The sequence below is a fragment of the Typopeltis vanoorti genome, chromosome 4, assembly GCF_054136105.1.
Source record: "Typopeltis vanoorti isolate ZY-2024b chromosome 4, IOZ_Tvanoo_1.0, whole genome shotgun sequence".
Classification (NCBI taxonomy): domain Eukaryota; kingdom Metazoa; phylum Arthropoda; class Arachnida; order Uropygi; family Thelyphonidae; genus Typopeltis; species Typopeltis vanoorti.
In genome coordinates, this window is record NC_143552.1 from 66,044,957 (window position 1) to 66,064,019 (window position 19,063).

The following is a 19,063-nucleotide window of genomic DNA, read 5'->3' on the forward strand; positions in this document are numbered from 1 at the left end:
CCTAAAGTATGCTAGATACTAAGTGAGCTGAATATGTGTGTGTATATATATAACTTGTTGCTCTCCAGCCTAGCTAAATATAGTTTTATAACCTAATAGATGATAATAATAATAATAAGACTAGCTTAGATGTAGTAAAGGTTTTTTTTTTCCACCAGAGGTCAGGCCAATAATTGTGGTAACGGTTGGTCAGTAAATTTAGCAAAACATGTAGATTGTAGTGCAGCTTGTTTCTTTGTATATGTATATATTGTGTATGCTCCAGAGGATGACCTTGATATGAAGGTCGAAATGTCGAGTGTTGATTTTGGTTTATATTAAACTAAAGTTTTACTCTATAACACGGTAGTTGTCTCCATAATTTTTCAAAATGCATCTATATGATTGACACTAAAGAAATGTTTCAGTACATAATGAGTAGTGTGAAAACAAGGCGTCACCCCTGGAAGTTGTTTAAGAGTGTGGTTTAATATTAAGGGTGTGTGAACTAGATTTTTGATTGGAGAGAGAGGGTGGTGAATGAGTGGAATGAATTTGCCAGAGTAGTTGTAAGTACCTTACTGCGAATGAGTTTAAGGAGAAGTATGATAGGTATCATGTGAATAATGGTTAGTGTGGGTCTCCCTTGATGTGTCTTTTGAATCTGTGGAGATACCTGTTTACTAATAACATTAATAGTAATACTAATAATAATCTTGTATAACATGTGCACATACACAGACTACCTTAAAAATACAGATTGTAATTTTTGATGATGTCAATTATGGATACTCAAAACATAGGTATTGTGAATTTCTGTATTTTTTTATATACCTTAGGCAACTGCAAACTGAAGTTTTTTTAACATTGTAGTCAGTAACATTTAAAGTTAGCTTGGAAACGAGTATTGAAAGTATTGGGGAAAAAGTTATTTTATGCAGCTCTCACTTTCAACAAATAAACCTATAGTACATTCATACAATGGGTAAGCTAAGGTTTTTTTTCTATGTATTAATTTTATATATTTTTTGTAGTTTCATTTATTTTTACACAGTCTGGGAACCCTGCTCTAGAGACCAAACATGGAACTTTTCAAGTTACTTCGGGCCTCTGATAAGTGGGTCTTTCCATATGAAAGCACAACAATGTCCTTCCAAAATTGAGCTGGGGGAATAAAAAGAAGAAAGAAACAAATCTGATGTATTATATTTTGAAGAGTTTTGTTTTGTTAGTACTGTGTTAATCTCTGATAAGAGCAACAAAATCAGAAGAAAAAATTGGTGTGAATAAGCTGTAATGACATCCCTGTAGCTTATTGTATAATTATGCATAAATAATAATGATGATGATGAATTGTGCTGAATACTATATCACACTCCTCCACTGTAGTTTTAACCTAAAAATGAGAAGTTTATTCTGTCACCATCTATGAGGGTGGTCTGAAAAGTTCTCAGCATAACAATGAAAAAACTAATTTATACTTTCAAAATAATTTTTATTTTTCGACATAATCTTCCCTTAAGACTCATACATTTATTCCAGTGATACTCCAGCTCCATTATCCTGTCCCTGTAGTGGTTCTCAGTAAGATCTGCAAAATATCCCCTCTACAGCTGCAATCACCTGTTGATTTGAAGAAAAACGCTGACCAACGAGGAAGAGTTTTAGTTTTGGGAAGATGGGTGTGTTAAAGGCATTTTGTTTTAATAAACAAAATGCCTTTAACACGCCAAAACAGCGATGCCATGACCTTTCCTGCTGATGGAACCAACTTTGTCTTCTTTGGTGCCAAACAACCGGCTTCTGTCCACTGTTTTGACTGCTGTTTGGATTCTGGTGTGTAATGATGAATCCAAGTCTCATCCATAGTAATAAATCGACGCACAAAATCGGTTTTATTCTTGTTAAAACGCTCCAAGCACTGTTCAGAGATTTTCATGCGAGTGCATTTTTGATCTGCTGTGAGCAAGCCCGACACCCATCTTGCACAAAGCTTTTTCATTTGCAATTCTTCATGCAAAATATATCCTACACATTCTTTTGAAATGTCTATAGTCTCAGCAATTTTATGCTCTTTGAATCGCTGGTCATCCAATACCATATTGTGCACTTGATCAGTGATTTCTGGTGTTGTTATACTTTTTGGATCTCCTTCATGTGGATCATCTTGAAGGCTGGTACGGCCCAGTTTAAACTTGACAGCCCATTTAATTGTTGAAAACGAAGGAGAAATGCCCATAAACTTTTATGAACTTCGAATGAATTTCTTTTGGCATTAAACCTTCTTTTACAAAGAATTTTATAACTGCACAATACTCAATTTTATCCATTTCAAGAGATACAGACAATACTTTTGCTTCAGACAGCGGTATAAAATAAATTACTTGATAGAATGACTTGCAATTTCACATGGATGCTGATGACAGATGTACCAACTTTGAAAAAAAAATTGTGCCGATAGTGTTGCCATCTATGGTCAAACCGAGAACTTTTCACACCACCATCGTATATTAAATTGTGTGTGTTTGTGTGTTTTAATAAAGCAATCTCATTTTGAATGATTAGATGGAAATGGAGCTAGATAAATTGAAAATCTTGCCCTATTATAGACCAAACCAATGTCTATTTTTTTAAGGGTATCTTTATGGTGGGGTGAAAGGACTTATTGCATGAGGCCTTCTTGCATGCAGTACTTCTTCTCCTGAACTCATTCACTGATGATGATGATTATTATTATTCACTCATTGGAAATCCATTTCGTTTACTTTTCTTGTAGAAAATCTTTCTTCATACTCTTTACCATACTAAGGAAGAATGAATGAATGAAACATGGTGGCCATGTGAAAGAAGCAAATAATGGATGATTTGAGAGTAGCTCTGTAAGGGGATTCAGTTATTAGAAGTGTGGTGAATGAGAGGGTGAATATACGTGGTTTGTTTTTCCTGGAGGAAGAAGAATCAAAGTAATTGAAGTGTTGGATATGAGAAGCAAGCAATCATAAGAGTTTTGTAGTGATAGCAGGAAGAAATGATTTAGTTTTGAACAAGAGAATATGAGAATGCCCACATATGATAGTGATGAGTTGAGATGGCAAGTGAAAATCTTGAATTGTATGCTAGCGAAGCTATGAGCAGAAAGGAAGTGCATTTTGTGAACATGTCAGATGAATATAAGGGACAGGTGGAATGGTATAAGACAGACAGACTGGATTTAAATGGATATGGTTTGAGTAAGATGGAGAGCCTATTGTTGCATGGTAATGGCTTCATAAGATATGAGTATATAAAATCAGCAGTAGGATTTTGTGAGCAGGATCTTTGAATGAAGAGATGAGTAATGTGAGTGAAGGGAATGAAAGAGTAGGAAAACTAATGAGAAAATGGGGGAAGTCAGGGTGAACAGAAAGGCCCTGCATGAAAAGTGTGGATGCTGGATTCAGAAGTGAACATGTAAGTAGACAAGAGAGAGATTGAGATGGCCTGGAATCTGGGGAGAATGTTTGAGTCCAGAGAGAGTTGTAGGATTGGTGGTGATGAAGTGGAGAGGAATGCTGGGAGGACATCATGTTGGTGTTTTAATGGAGTGTTGACAGCACTAAGAGAGGATTAAAAACAATTTTAAAAATGCTTCCAATATTTCATCTCTCTCTCACTAAGACATCATCAGGGAGTACAACTAACGCTTGTAACACACACACACACACACACACACGTAACACAATATTAAATGAAACACATGTATATGACTCTAAAGTCCTATTTAGGTGATGCACCATCTGTAGGAGGCCTAGGATGTAAATTGAGATCTCTGATGAGTGTTTCTCAAAAGGGAAACACTCATCAGAGGAGTTTTTTGCAACCATGTTTATTAAAATTCAGTTGATGTCTCAGTGCTGCTGCATATTCCAAAAACAGTCTTTCTTTTTTAAATTGACTGTAATGGAGCATGGTAGTTTTCTTCCAGATGATCTTGTGAGCGGTATCCAATACATGGACCTCAGTACTAGATTGATCATAGTCATGATTACAGATGTAAGTTTTGTGTTCATCTAAATGAATAGTGGCTGATCTACCTGTCTGTCCAATGAACTCAAAACTTACATCTGTAATAATGACTATAGTCAGTGTGATCTTGAAGACATGCATTGAATGACACTTACAGGATTCTCTGGAAGAAAACCACTATGCATATGAGGACAGATTGAGGGAATGCAAATTACAGAGCCTAGTGGATAGAAGGAAGAGGGGGGAAGAGATGATCGAGATGTATAAGATGTTGGTAAGGGGTAATTACCAGATTAACATGGATGAGATTTTTCATAGAATATTTGGAGATAGGGGAGAATGAGAGGCCATCCCTGGAAGCTGTATAAGATGGGTGTGAGCAAGGGAGTGAAGAGTAGATTTTTTGCATAGAGAGTGGTGGGTGATTGAAATGCATTACCTGAGTGTGGTGAGTGCAGGGACAGTGCATGCATGCATTTAAGTCATGGTATAATGAGCTGTGCATGTGAGTTTGGGACCTCTTCCAATTAGTCTCTGACTCCATGGAGATCTGTTGATAATAATACTCCAACACAGTAAATTTAAAAAAAGAAAGAATTTTTGGAATCTGTAGCAGCACTCAGAAACTCCCCAAAATTTGTAAACATTAATCATCAGAGATCCCAGTTTACATCCTGGGTCTTCTACAAATGCCCATAGAGTGCTCACCACTTAGATATGACTTTAGAATCATATATACGTGTTTCATTTAGTATTATATTACCTGCGTGTATGTTACAAGTGTTAGTTATACTCCCTGAAGATATCTCAGTGACTGAGATGAAATATTGGAAGCATTAAAATAGTTTTTAGTTTTTTCTTAGTGCTGTCAGCATCCCGTTAAACCTCCAACATGAAAGAAATGGTCATTGGGAGTTATGAAGGATCACATTTGAGAAGTGGCATTGGTGGGACTTGTTTAGCTGTTATGTTTGTTTACAAATGCAACAAGTACCTGAAATAAGGGGAATGAAATTGCTGCATTGATATATGCCATTCATCCCAGAAATTTAGAGTAAGTTAGATGTAGTTGAATGATAAAGACATCCTGATAGGAATGCAGATGGAGAGATGTGATGTGTTTTGTGAAGATGGACAGGACAGAAAGGGAGGAGTGCCTTTGGCAGTAGAGGAGAAGATGCAAGTGGCAAAATAGTTATAGATAGTGGTTTTGAGGCGGCATGGTCTGAGGTAGAGGTGGACAGGATGAAATGTGAAGTTGGATGTTGCTATAGACCTAATAATTTGAAGGACAGTAAGCAGGAAATGTATAGGAAAACTAGCCTAGCAAATAAGTAAAGGATGTGGACATTATGGGCAATTTTAATTATGGTAATATAAATTGGAATGAAGAAATGGCATTTTTGGGCATATGAGGATCAAAAGTTTTGCATCTGATCATCTCATCAGATGATGATATAAATGGGGTGTCAAATATTCCTCCGGTTGGTAAAAATTGATTACCTGACTGGTGGTCAGCTGTATGAGCCTTGTAGTTACATATATATCCTTTCCTCAGATACTTCTCTTACAGTTTACCACCAGTCAGGTAATCAACTTTTACCAACTGGAGGAATATTTGGTGTGAGGTAGAGGCGGACAGGATGAAATATGAAGTTGGATGTGAAAATCGATTACCCGGACTGGTGGTCAACTGTAAGAGAAGTCTCTGAAGAAAGGATATATATGGAACTGTAAGGCTCATAATTGTGACAAGCACAGGAGGAGAGAGCTGGGTGCTGTATCATGGAATGAGAAATTAGACAAAAGGAGATCATTGCTGTTTCTTCTTTCAAGAACTAATTAGCAGAGACTGTAAATGTATTCCAAGGATCAGAAGATTAAATAAGGTAGGTGTGAAATAGAAGAATAAAGAGTGAAGAATGAAATGCATTATAGTTAGCTAATGAGGCAAAAAAAAAAAAAAATCCAAGGGTTTTCATTTGATATGTGGCAAAGAGAAGAAATAGTGATTATGGGAGTAATTGTTTGGTGAAAACTCTAACCACTGTGAAGGATATAAGAGATATTAAATGAACATTTCATAAAGGCATTTCATCCTCATGAATGTGTAGAACTTGAGTTCAGTGTGGAGAAATGACAATGAATGAGCAGGAGATGTCTGGGTAACTGAGTAAACTTGATGAATTAAAACTGAATGAAATAATTTATTCTAAATTATTTCATTCAGATTTAACAAGTAACAGAATTCCAGGAGCAATATTTGTACATTAGTAAAATTAAAGTTGATTGTGAAGTATCAATAAAGTTCATAACTTTAATATTTTCCTTATGCCTTGTACTGTTATTAGTTCTTGTGAAGTTATCAGAACTTGAAAATATGTAAAATCTGAGTCATAGTACTAGTGAATTAAGCAGATTAGGAATGAAGGCCAGAGGCAATCCCTTTGTCAGCTAAGCTTTACACACACTATCAGTAAATTAAGTGGCGGCCAAGAGTTGATTACGCAACTGAAAAAAATTAATTAATAGTTAAGAAACATCATATAGAAGAACTATAAGTAAATTAAAGCAAAGAAGTCAAAGATTTAAATAATATAAGAAATTTACACTAATAAGTAGAGCTTGATATATTGCTACATGTTTTTTAGGAAGGTGTGAAAGAGGGATATAATGTTATAATGTGTTGTTCCACACTATAACAGAGGTGATGACTCAGTCTTTAAATTATAGGCCAGCCTGTGAGTCTGGAGTTGGTTAAAGTGTTGGAGAGGTTAGTGAGTATCAAAACCAGAATTTGGTTGACACAGTAATATTTTCTTTGATGGACTGCATGGGTTTGCTAAAGGAAGATTACATTTTACCAGTCTACTTATAATATAACAAGTTGATGAATGTGTTGGAGAATGGAGATGCATACACAGTGATATACTTATGTTTTGCAAAGGCCTTTGTATTGTCTCATGACAAGTTTTTAAATAAATTGGAAAGGATGGATAGCATTACTGTTATTATGTGACAGCTCCAAGGGAGAGCACTAAACACACTCAATAACTGTCTCTCCTACTTCATTCTCCAACTACACAACTATTATCAATACAGGAATTATATATTTGGTTTAATCCTTGATCCAAATGTAAGCAAACAAAGTTTGTGCCTGAAGTAATTTCAGGACTGGGACAACTCGTGGCAAAGGTGGTATTGACTTCACATCACTTGCCTTAGTATCCCATAATGCAAAGCACATCTCCTTGCAGACATGTAGAATGCTATGTATTAAGGGAAGGGTCACTACCCAGACCGGTTTCAACCTTTATTGAGGTCTCATCAGTGGGAGCCAGACCCAGAGGTGGTGATACCAAGGTGGAAGTAATGCAGAAGTCATATTTCCATATACAAGTTGCCAAAAGGTATCACACCTTCTTATTAAAATTCTCTGGATTAGAGATAGTTGATGGAAGTTTTTTTCACTTGGCTATGCTAGGAATTATATATTTCGTTTAATCCTTTATACAATTGTAAGCAAACAAAGTTTGCGCCTGAAGTAATTTCAGGACTGGGCCTAGCATAACCAAGTGGAAAAAACTTTCAACTATCTCTAATCCAGAGAATTTTAATAATAATGCAAATTTTAATAATTTAATTGATAATGCAAAGGGTCTGGCTCCCACTCATGGTGGGTCTCATCAGTGGGAGCCAGTCCCACTGATGAGACCTCAATAAAGGTCGAAACCGGTTGGGGTGGTGACCCTTCCCTTAATTCATAGCATTCTACATGTCTGCAAGGAGATGTACTTTGCATTATGGGATACTAAGGCAAGTGATGTGAAGTCAATACCACCTTTGCCATGAGTTGTCCCAGTCCTGAAATTACTTCAGGCGCAAACTTTATTTGCTTACGCTTAAATAAAGGATTAAACCAAATATATAATTCCTAGTATAACCAAGTGGAAAAAACTTCCATCATCTATTATCAATACACAGTGCCATCTACCCACCACTAACAATAGTATTTTTGTCTTTAAATCATGTATATTTTCTTGGCCAACACTTGTTTGTATGCTGGATGAAAAACTTGAGTTTTTGAGAGAAAAAAAAAACGTGCAACCTCTGTATGAAATTGGCTAAACTATCTTCATTCGATAAAGCCAATATGAAGATTCCTCTCATTACAACGGAATTGGACTTAGGTCTTTTCCAGTTGAAGGGCACAATATACTGCATATTTGTGATTGGAATTAGCTGTCTGATAGATATCATTCATAGAGTAGTGCAGCGTTTCCCAAAATTTGTGAAGTGTTCCTACAACGGAACACTTCATAAATCCTGAAATTTTCATGGAACACCTTGGTTATTTTGTAATGTATTAATTAATAATTAATTGTTAATTTAGTTGATTTTTTATTATTAATTAATAATTGATAATTGATTATTAATTAATAATTGATAAGTGATTATTAATTAATAATTGATAATTGATTATTAATTAATAATTAATTAAACATCAATTAACCACGCTACCGGCCAAGACGTCTATAGACGTTCACTCAGTTGGCAAGTACTTATCAGATTAATATGGATGAGGTTTTTTATAGATGGGCAGAATAGGCCATCCCTGGAAGCTCTATAAGGAGGGTATGAGGAACAGGTTCTTTGCATGGAGTTTTTGGTGGAGGATTGGATTGTGTTGTCCAAGGGTGTGGTTAGTGTGATGACTGCAATGCATTTAACACATAGGTACAATGATCTATATATACATGTGACTCTTGGATCTCCATGATGAGTTTTTGACATCATGGAGGTCCGATGATGGTGATGATAATAATATCCTTATTGATCCATAATTGAATGACTATCACTCCATAGATGCTGAGTGGTATTTAATTTGCTGCATCTGACCATTCAAATAGTTTCAGGATGTAGGTATGCATTACTAAGGTAGTTCTGTTATTTCGGCGATATAAACATTAATTAAATTAAGGGGATATTAGATCCCACATTGTTTTAAAACCGAGTAAGAAACTCAGAGATTGGAATCATTTATTGGAAATGTTTATATCACCAAAATGAAGCCTGTTGGCTCTTTATATTTAAGTAACTTAATGGGCGCACCTTTTTGGACAACTCATATAGCAGAGTTTATAAGTTCTTTTCGCTATACCCTTTGGTATTAATAATTTGGTCTAGCTACTCACTGATGAAGCCTCAATAAAGGCTGAAACCGGACTGGGTAGTGACCTCCCTACCATAATGTAATAACAGCATACATTTCCTAGGAAATGTGTTTTTACATTATGGTAAAATACCAAAGAATAGTGATCAGAACTTTCCCCACCTTTGCAACGAGTTGCCCGCTTTTGTACTACGTTCTGGGACTGCTAGTATTCGCCGATACTTTCATAGTTTTTTTATGCTATATTCGGCATGAAACTCTGATTCCAATCTTTGAGTTTCTTATTCGGTTTTAAAACAATGCGGGATCTAATATCCCCTTAACTTAATATAGACTGACAGTTCAGTTAACCAGTTGATGGTACTGTCTGGGAGTAAATTCAAATTCCTGAGGACTCCAGGAAAGACTAGTATATGGAGCAGTCATCAGTGATATGATGCATAATCTGCATAGCATCACATGCAAAAGGATGACTATGAAATTCCCTAAAGATTTAGTAAGTGAGCACAGAAGCCTTGTCCAGTTCTAAATTTGTTCAGCTGACTCCAGAGGTGTGTCAAGGTAGATTGAATCCTGGTGGTTCGATGGTTGGATCTGTGATCATGTACTTGTTTCTAGTTCATTCCAGAGTCTTCTCCACAGTGTTTGGGGCCATTATCTGGTAATTCCACAAGCCATATGGGAGATCTGGAGGCAAGGTGGCATGCTAGAGGTGAATCTCTCTAACTACTGATTTTAGACTATGTACTTCACTGTATAATATATTCCATTTACCTGCATTTTGCATTCCAGTTAGCATGCCAAAAGCCCTTAGCAAATAAGCCAACATGTACCCTAAAAGAATGCTGAGTAAAATATAAGAGAGCTAACGATTCTATATTATTTTCGACCATCTAATGAATGCAAGAATTAGCATAAACTTGGTTGTATTGGCCGAAGGATTTTAATAATTGATACTAATAAAAAAACACCAAGTTTCACCAACTTAGCTGTCTGGCTTCATCAGGGTATATAAAAGAGATACAAAACAACTTAAACTGTTCATGAAGGAATGAACCGAATACAATTGTATTTTTTACAAATACAGACGATTGCGTACATCAAACGCATGGAGTGTGTATGATATCAACTGTTGTTATGCAGGAACGTTCTGTAATTAGCAGCAAAATTTAATTCTGCCGTGCTTAGTAATCATATGAGGGTCTTCAAAATATCAGTTTGAATTAATCCTTGATTTCTATTGAGGTTGCATTTAGAAAGGATACTGCTATAGCTTCTTTTATGTTTCAGGAGCAGAAATCTTTCTCTAAATAGGGCATGGAGCTTTTGTCCCATTCGATGGTATGGTTTGTCCTCGAGAAATGAAGTGCTTACCCAGAGTTGTCTTCTCTGTTGTTGTTTACATCTTTGACATGTTCTCTTTTCCTTATTTCCAAACTTCTTTGAAGTCTGACCAATGTAATTTAATCCACATGAACAGGGGATGTTATAAACACAGGCGTATTTGAAGAAGGCATTACTGTCTTTCGGAGATCTTAAAAAGTGGCAGATAATCTTTAAAGATTTAAAAGTCGCTCGTATTTCATGTGGCTTGAGGAGTGTAGTAATCTTTTTAGAAACTGTCCCAGCATAAGGAATGGCAATGGTAGATTTGTAACGTGTTTCCTAAGATTGTTGTTGTGAGGGGTCGCAGAAAAATATCTTAGTGTCAGGATCAGTTTTTTTGGATAACCATATCCATTTTTCCATAAGAAAAAATTAGATTTTAGGCAATGATTGAAGTGGATGTAATATCCTTATTTACTAATGTTCCAGTAGAAGAGGTAATCAGCATTTTGAGCAACATTTTCCCCTCAAGATATTGTTTCTCTTTTCAATGATTGACTAAAATCTAATTTTTTGTTGTGAAATGGAACGATTTATGAATAATTAACAGGCCTCACAATGGGCAGTCCTCTTTTCTCCCACTTGTGTAGATCTCTTTATGGAGAGACTGGAAAATGACATTCTGTCTCAATTAGCACTAAACCCACAATGTGGTGGGGGTACGTGGATGACGCCTTTATCGTATGGAAAAACACAGAAAAAGATCTTTTTGATTTTCTAACCAAGATTAACTCCTTCCATCACAAAATAATGTTCACCTTGGAACTTGAGAAGGACAAACAATTGTCATTCCTAGATACCTTAATTAAAAATCACATGGATGGACATATCAGCCTTGCAGTCTATCGCAAACCAACCAACACAGGTCGATATTTGCACTTCACATCTACGCACCACATTTCTCAAAAACTTAGCATTGTACACATGCTCAAAAATAGGGCCACCCGCATCACAACAGAAGAAAAAGATCTCAAAGATGAATTATCCCATATATCAAAAACCCTGATAGACAATGGTTATCCAAAAAAATTGATCCATAAGATACTTTTCTGCGACCAATCTGAGGAACATAACACAACAACAATCTGAAGAAACACGTTACAAGTTTCTAAGAAGTGGAAGGAGGGCAAGATTATGCCACTTCATAAAGGAAGTGATCAAACTCAAGCATCAAACTATAGGCCTATCTGTGTGTCAGGTTGTGTTTAAGTTGTTGGAGATGCTTGTGAGAACTAGGATCCAGAGGTGGGTTGATAACAATGGTATTATTTTTGATGGACAGCATGGATTTGCTAAAGGGAGGTCATGTTTTAGTAATCTGCTTACTTATTACAATAAAGTGACTGCTTCCTTGGACAGAGGAAAAGGATACACAGTAATATACTTGGATTTTGCAAAGGCTTTTGATAGAGTACCTCATGATAGGTTGACAGTCAAAGTAGAGCAGATGGGGTTGGATATTAGATTGGTGCATTGGATTGGAGACTGGCTATCTGATAAGTATCAACAATTCTTTAACTTGTATATTAATGATATAGGTGAAGATTTGGATGGAGATATTCAGTTGTTTGCAGATGATGCAAAGTTGGGACAAACCATGAAGTGTAGTGAAGATGTTGTGGCCTTACAGGAAGACTTGAATAGATTGAGTGATTGGGCACGGAAATGGGGATGTGAATTCAATGTTGCAAAATGTAAGGTTTTAAAATTTGGGAAACAAAGATGGGATGCAGAATTTATGCTTGGTGAGAATATATTGTTGGAGTTAGAGGAAATAAGAGATCTGGGGGTGATAGTGGATAAGGATCTGAAATTTAGGGGACACCGCTAAAATTGTGAAGACAACACAAAGGCTTCTGGGAATGATGCGGAGGACACTGACGTGTAGAAGTAGAGAGATTCTTGTTCCTTTGTATAAGGCTTTGATTAGGCCACACATGGACTATTGTGTCCAGATTTGGTCACCGGGTTTTCAGAAGAATGAAGAGATGTTGGAAAGGGTCCAAAGGAGACAGACTAAGGTAGTTTCTGACCTCTGGAATGTCGAGTATGAGGAAAGATTGAGAAGATGTAATTTGCAGAGTCTGGTGGACAGGAGGAAGAGGGGGAGATATGATAGAGACGTACAAGTTGGCAAGGGGTTGTTATAGGATCAATGCTGGAGAAGTTTTACAGAGAATAGTGGGAGATGAGGGGAGAACCAGAGGTCATCCCTGGAAACTGTATAAAGAGGGTGTGATTAGGTGAGTGAGAGGCAGGTTTTTTTCGTGCAGAGTTGTAAATGATTGGAATGCCTTGCCTGAGAATGTGGTGTCTGTAAAGAGTTTGAATGTGTTTAAAACAAAGTATGATGAGCTGTGTGTGTGATAAAAGGACCTCCCAGATGAGTCTTTGACTCCATTAGGTCTTGGGCTGGTAATAATAAAAATCCACTGCCATTCCTTATGATGGGACAGTTTCTAAAAAGATTGCTACACTCCTCAAGCCATATGAAATATGAGTGACTTTTAAACCTTTAAAGACTATCCGCTACTTTTTAAGATCTTCGAAAGACAGTAATGCCTTCTTCAAATATTACCCGGTGTCTATAAGATCCCCTGTTCATGTGGATTAAATTACATTGGTTAGACCTCAAGAAGTTTGAAAATACAGAAAAGAGAACATGTCAGAGATGTAAGCAACAACAGAGAAGACAACTCTGGGTTAGCCCTTCATTTCTTGAGGACAAACCATACCATCGAATCGGACAAAAACTCCATGCCCTATTTAGAGGAAGATTTCTACTCTCAAAACATAAAAGAAGCTATAGCAATCATCCGTTCTAAATGCAACCTCAATGGAAATGAAGTATTAATTCTAGCTGATATTTGGAAGACCCTCATAAGATCACTAAGCATGCCTGAGTTAAATTTTGCTGCTAATTACAGAACGTTCCTGCATAACAACAGTTGATATCATACATGCTCCATGCATTTGTTGTACGCGTTCCTCTGTGTTTGTAAAAAATACAATTGTATTCAGTTCATTCTTTCATGAACAGTTTAAGTTGTTTTGTATCTCCTGATGAAGCCAGACAACTAGGTTTTCGAAACTTGTTGGTGTTTTTACTTAGTATCAATTATTAAAATCCTTCGGCTAATATAACCCAGTTTATGTTAATTCTTGCATAAGAGAGCTAAGCTATGTGTAAAAAGTAGCTAAACAAAAGTCATCGAAAGACTTTGGTAAGAATATACATAATAAATATCAAGAAGGTTGCAAAATGTCCTGGGTGCTATGAAATAAAGCTTAGAAATTGTGGTAATTACGGGTGAAAGGAATCAAAGATAATATAGGTGACCTGAAAACTGAACATATGGATATTCTAGGTGTCTGTAGTAATTACTTGGAAGGGCTGTTACATAAAACAGTAGTAGAAAATATTAGTAGAATACTAATAGAAAAAGCTTTCAAGCCTGAAATTGGAAAAATAGCTAGAGTAAATGATATTCAACCAGAAATGCTCAAATATGGATGTTGCATACTGCAGAAGAGGCTGAGAAAAATTGTGGAAGAGATACTTGGAGAAGAACAAGCGTTTTTCAGACCAAATAGAGCCTATCAAGATCAGATGTTTACTTTATGGGAATAAAGTTAAGTTTTGAAGATCTGGAAAAGAATATGACAAAATGTCAAGAAAAAACTTTTCAAAAACACTACAATTATATTAGGTAAATGGAATGATATACTGAAAATACAGAAAGATGTAAAATCAAGTGTAAGATAAGGGTGCACACTATCTCCATTTTTATTAATCATCTATATGGATCACATCATGAAAGAAAATTTTATTAAAGCTCATATTAGAATTGGAGATAACAAACTTAGCTATTTGTTTTATGCAGATGATGTTATGCTCCTAAACAAATCCAGTGTAAATCTTAAGGATTCTTTAACTAAATTAAATAACAGCTGTTACAAATTTGGCATGAAAGTCAGCAATAAAAATACTAAAACTTTGAAAATAGACAGGAACATTGAAAATATCAACTGCATTCTGAATGGAACATCTGTAAAACAAGTAAAATATTTCATCTACTTCGACACAGTTTTTAGTGAAGATGGCAAATTAAATCTTGGAAATAGACAACAGAATAAGCAAAGCTGGTATGATGTGAAGCCAGTTAAATAAATTTATATGGGATAAGAAAGAAATTAGCCAAAACTCTCAACTAGTAATGTACAAGACAGTGTTCAAACCAGTTTTAAGTTATGGATCACAGAGTTTGGCTAGAAATAAAGCACTTGATCAAAGATTAGAGACCACAGATATGAGCATTCTGAGAATCTATATGGATATGAGAGTTAGGGGATGAATAGATGGCATTGATGGCAGAATCAAAGTAAAAATTGGGATTTTAGGAGGGAACTTGACAACATTCAAGCATTGTCAGCATTCAAGAATGTGTGAACAAGGCTAATTTAAGTGGTATGGTCACTTAAACAGAATGGAAGAGGAAAGTTCAGTAAAATAGGTGTTTGATGCTAAGAGGGCAGGAAAAAGACCTAGATATAGACAAAGATTTAGGTGGATTGATTCAGTTAGAAGTGTCTCAGAAGACCGAAATGTTAGATTCTACAATATTGGAGTGCTGATAATTGAATTAATCTATAATTCTGATTGTGTTCTTATTTAATATTATTCTTTTTTTGTTGTTTTGAATTCTGAAGATTATTAATAGCAATTGTTTATGTAATCAGCAGACTTATTGTGGAGATCTCACTCAACCAATAACAAGATGTTTACAAAAATTTTTCCTTTTTTTCTTTTCTTTTCTTTTTTTTTTTTTTTTAAGTGCTTTTTGCAAATTTTTAAGGACTTTTGTGAAAATTAAATAATAATTTTTCTGTTCAAAACATTTATAAAGTAATGATTTAGAATCTTTGTAATTTTTTCCCCCATCTTGTTGGTTATCTCTGTATTTAACTATCTATACATTATCTTTTTAAATGCTTAAAAAAATAAGCATTAGTTAGGCAAAAAAAAACACAGTCATATTTTTCTGTGAAAAGAGGTCACTGTTTTTGAGATTAGTTCAAGTGTAGATAGCTTGGGAAATGATTTGATTAGTTCTGGTGTATGACACTGAAAGAACATACTATATCATAATATTCAAGGTTCTTCACTTATCTTGAAGAGAAAAGGGTAGTGTGTATGTGTAAGTGATATAGAGAAAAGGAAAGGGGGAAGAGAATTTAGACTTTGACCTAATGAAGGTATGTCCCTTATTTCAGTCAGTTATATTACTGTATACCACTAGCCTAATATTATTTGTTACTTATGATTTTAAAACTGAATCTTAGTTTATTTGTCTTTAGTTTCTTTGCATATAATGTATATATTGATTACATACCTTTCAGTTTATATCAGTTAAATTTGGTATGCACTGATATGCTTGTAATAGTTCAAGTGCTTATATATGTATATGTGGAAACAAATAATCATACTTCATAATCAACATCCATCTTCATAATCCATATAAATTTAACCTGAAAATTTATTCATTTCTTTACATGGGTTCAATTTAATTTCGTTTCAAAGCTTTTAAAAATATTTGCAAGTTTAATTTTTCTAAATCTTTTTAATAAGCAAATTGGATAATGCATTTGCTTTTTTTCAGTGTGGTCAAATTGATATTCTGTCAAGCAATAAATATGTTGTTTTTAAACTTGTAGATTCAGCCTGCTTGGTGAAAGATTTATGTTATAAATAGATAAATATCTTCATTTTTAGATTCATATGATTTGCTTTATTTGGAAAATCAGATTTTTGGGAGCAAGAACATTGCATTTGTATATAAATTATATTTTTATAACCCCTATCTTTTGTCTCTCTTTCTCACTTGCACACACAAATACATTTTTTTTTTTTTTTTTTTTTTTTTTTAAATTGTGTGTCCAAAGATGAGTGGATGTTATTTTTCCATATGCAGTGTCTTTGTTTATTTTGACAAATTTGTGCTAGATAACTGCTCAAGTGATTAAGCACTGTTTGAGGAAGAAATTTGGTTTCAAAATTATGTATAGCACAGTATTTTCTTAGAGATTTCAGTATTGATTTATATTCTGATTATCACTTTAACAACTGTTTAGGAAGATGAGCATTGTGAATGAATGTAATAAAAATCTAAGGAACGTTAGTAAAAGTTTATTATCATCATCAGCAGCAGCAGACCTCCATGGAGTTGAGACTCATTGCAGGAGGTCTCTCTTTCACATGTGTAGTTGATCATACTTGACTTAAATGCATTCATTGTCTCTGCACTCACCACATTCTCAGGCAGTGCATTCCAATCACCCACCATTCTCCATGCAAAAAATCTACTCCTCACCCCCCTTGCTCACACCTGCCTTATAAAGTTTCTAGGGATGGCCTTTCATTCTCTCCCCCTTCCCCAATCTTCAGATATTCTATGAAAAATCTTATCCACATTAATCTGGAATGGCACCTTACTAACTTGTCTTGATCATGTCTCTGCTCTTCCTTCTATATACTAGGCTCTCTAATTTGCATTCTCTCAATCTGTCATTGTATTCTGGAGACCAGAAACCAACTTAGTCGATCATCTCTGAACTCTCTCTCCAACATCTCATCATCATCGTTTTGAAAACCAGGCAACCATATCTGTGCACAGTAATTCATGTGCAGCCTGATCAAAGCCTTGCACAGTGGAATCAAAACATCCTTACTTGTACACATCAGTGTTCTGTGCATCATTCCCATAATCTCTGTGTTGTCCTCGGAATTTTAGTAAAATGTCCTTCAAATTTCAAGTCCCTCTCCACCATCACCTCCAGATCTTTCATCTCCTCCACCTCTTGTAAAATATCTCCACAATCGTATACTCTGAATTCCATTTTTGTTTCTCAAATTTTAAAGCCTTACATTTTTCTACATTAAACTGACATTCCCACACGCTTGTCTGTTTAGAAAGTCTATTTAGGCCCTCATAACTTTCCCTAACTTTGCATCATCTGTAAACAACTACATATATCACCATTTAAATATTTTCTAATGTCATTTTCATACAAATTAAACAAGTGCCCCATAACAGATCCTTAGGACACACCACTAGTGACTTTCCTCTGAGATATCCCCCCCCCCCCCCACACACACATACAAAACCTGCTGATACCTATCAGACAGACAAACAGTCTTGTTCAGGTTGTGAAAGACTTTGCAAAATCTAAATATACTAAAAAACTCTATATGTGTCCCCCTTGCCCATTGCATTCTTCACCTTGTTATTAATGAGTAAGCAGATTGCTAAAATATGATTTTCCTTTAGCAAACCATACTGTCTATTAAAGAGAATTCTGCTACTGTCGATCTAGTCTTGAATCCTTGTCCTCACTAGCTTCTCCAGCACCTTGACCACAACTCCAGACGAACAGATTGGCCTATAATTTGAAGCCTCTGTTCTTCTAGCTAGTTTTTTCTGTTTTGAAAGATGAAAAACCTGAGTTTCAGGGAGAAAAAACACTGCCACTTCTGTATGAGATCAGATAACTCATCTTCAGTTGAAAGGTCTAATAAAGGTTAGTGATCTCTCTCTGCCTTGCTTCCAAGACAGGATTCAAACCAAGTCTTTCCAATTGAAGGATATCATCAATAGCTACTGAGCTATGGAGGCAATAACTATTATTTATTATTTCTTTTTAAAATTTTATTTATTTATTTTTATTATTTTTGTAAATAACATGTCATGCTGTGGTTCAACTAAAGGTAGTTAATTTGTGAACCCTACAAGACCAAATGCTGTTTTTTCTTATGATGATAGGTTAATTTGAAATTAGCATAACATAGAAGAATGACAGTAAATGATGAGTTACCATAAGTGTTTTTTCTCTGTCATAGAGATCATCAGGATATCATGTAAAACTGTTATCTCCATATGTAGACTGATGACACAATGGAAGTGATAACAATTAAACTGAACAGCCTGAGCTCCTAAGAAGACTGCTCCCTTTGAATGCTAGTGAGTTGCTTTGGTTGTCATTGGGTGTCTTAAAATTATGGTTTACCATATCATTGGGAGTATCACCTATTATTATTTTGATTTAGGTTAGTTAATCTGGTTTTTAAGAGCAGCTGTGGATTCCAAAAAAAAAAAAAAAATCCAATTCTTATTGCAATGAAGCATACCCCCTCCCCCCCCGCATCAGATTCTACAGATATTCCATGCCATCAGTCTTCTGAATCTTCTAACACAACCAAAGTTGTGACAGCAAATAATAGGCCTGCTTGCAGTGCAAACAACTTTCTATACATATGGAACTGAAACATGCAAGAGTTGATTTTTAGGATTGCTAATAAAGATGGCAAGCTTGTTATAGGGGTTTGAAAACTACACTCATCAATTGTATTTCTTTAAAGTTTTGGCTGCTTTTTTTCAGATAAGTCCTAAAATATCAGGGAATAGTAATAGCATTACTATAATCTTTTGACTTACTAGTGCCTACAGTCTTACAGAAGACTAT

At 35.3% G+C, this 19,063-nt stretch overlaps 1 protein-coding gene across 5 annotated transcripts in view; it reads left to right on the forward strand.

Annotated features, from left to right (window-relative positions):
• The window catches only part of Nt5b (5' nucleotidase B), a 580,494-nt gene that overhangs the window by 55,841 nt on the left and 505,590 nt on the right, over positions 1-19,063 (forward strand). Inside the window, exon 2 of one of the 5 annotated variants that reach the window (XM_090391852.1) lies at positions 18,441-18,561. The exons of 2 other annotated variants lie outside the window; for them this stretch is intronic. The gene's annotated coding sequence lies outside the window, so the exon portion shown is untranslated. Of the gene's footprint in view, positions 1-926; positions 965-15,670; positions 15,800-18,440; positions 18,562-19,063 lie in introns of those variants that run through there. 2 more of the 5 variants (XM_090391856.1, XM_090391853.1) reach the window with 2 other exon arrangements.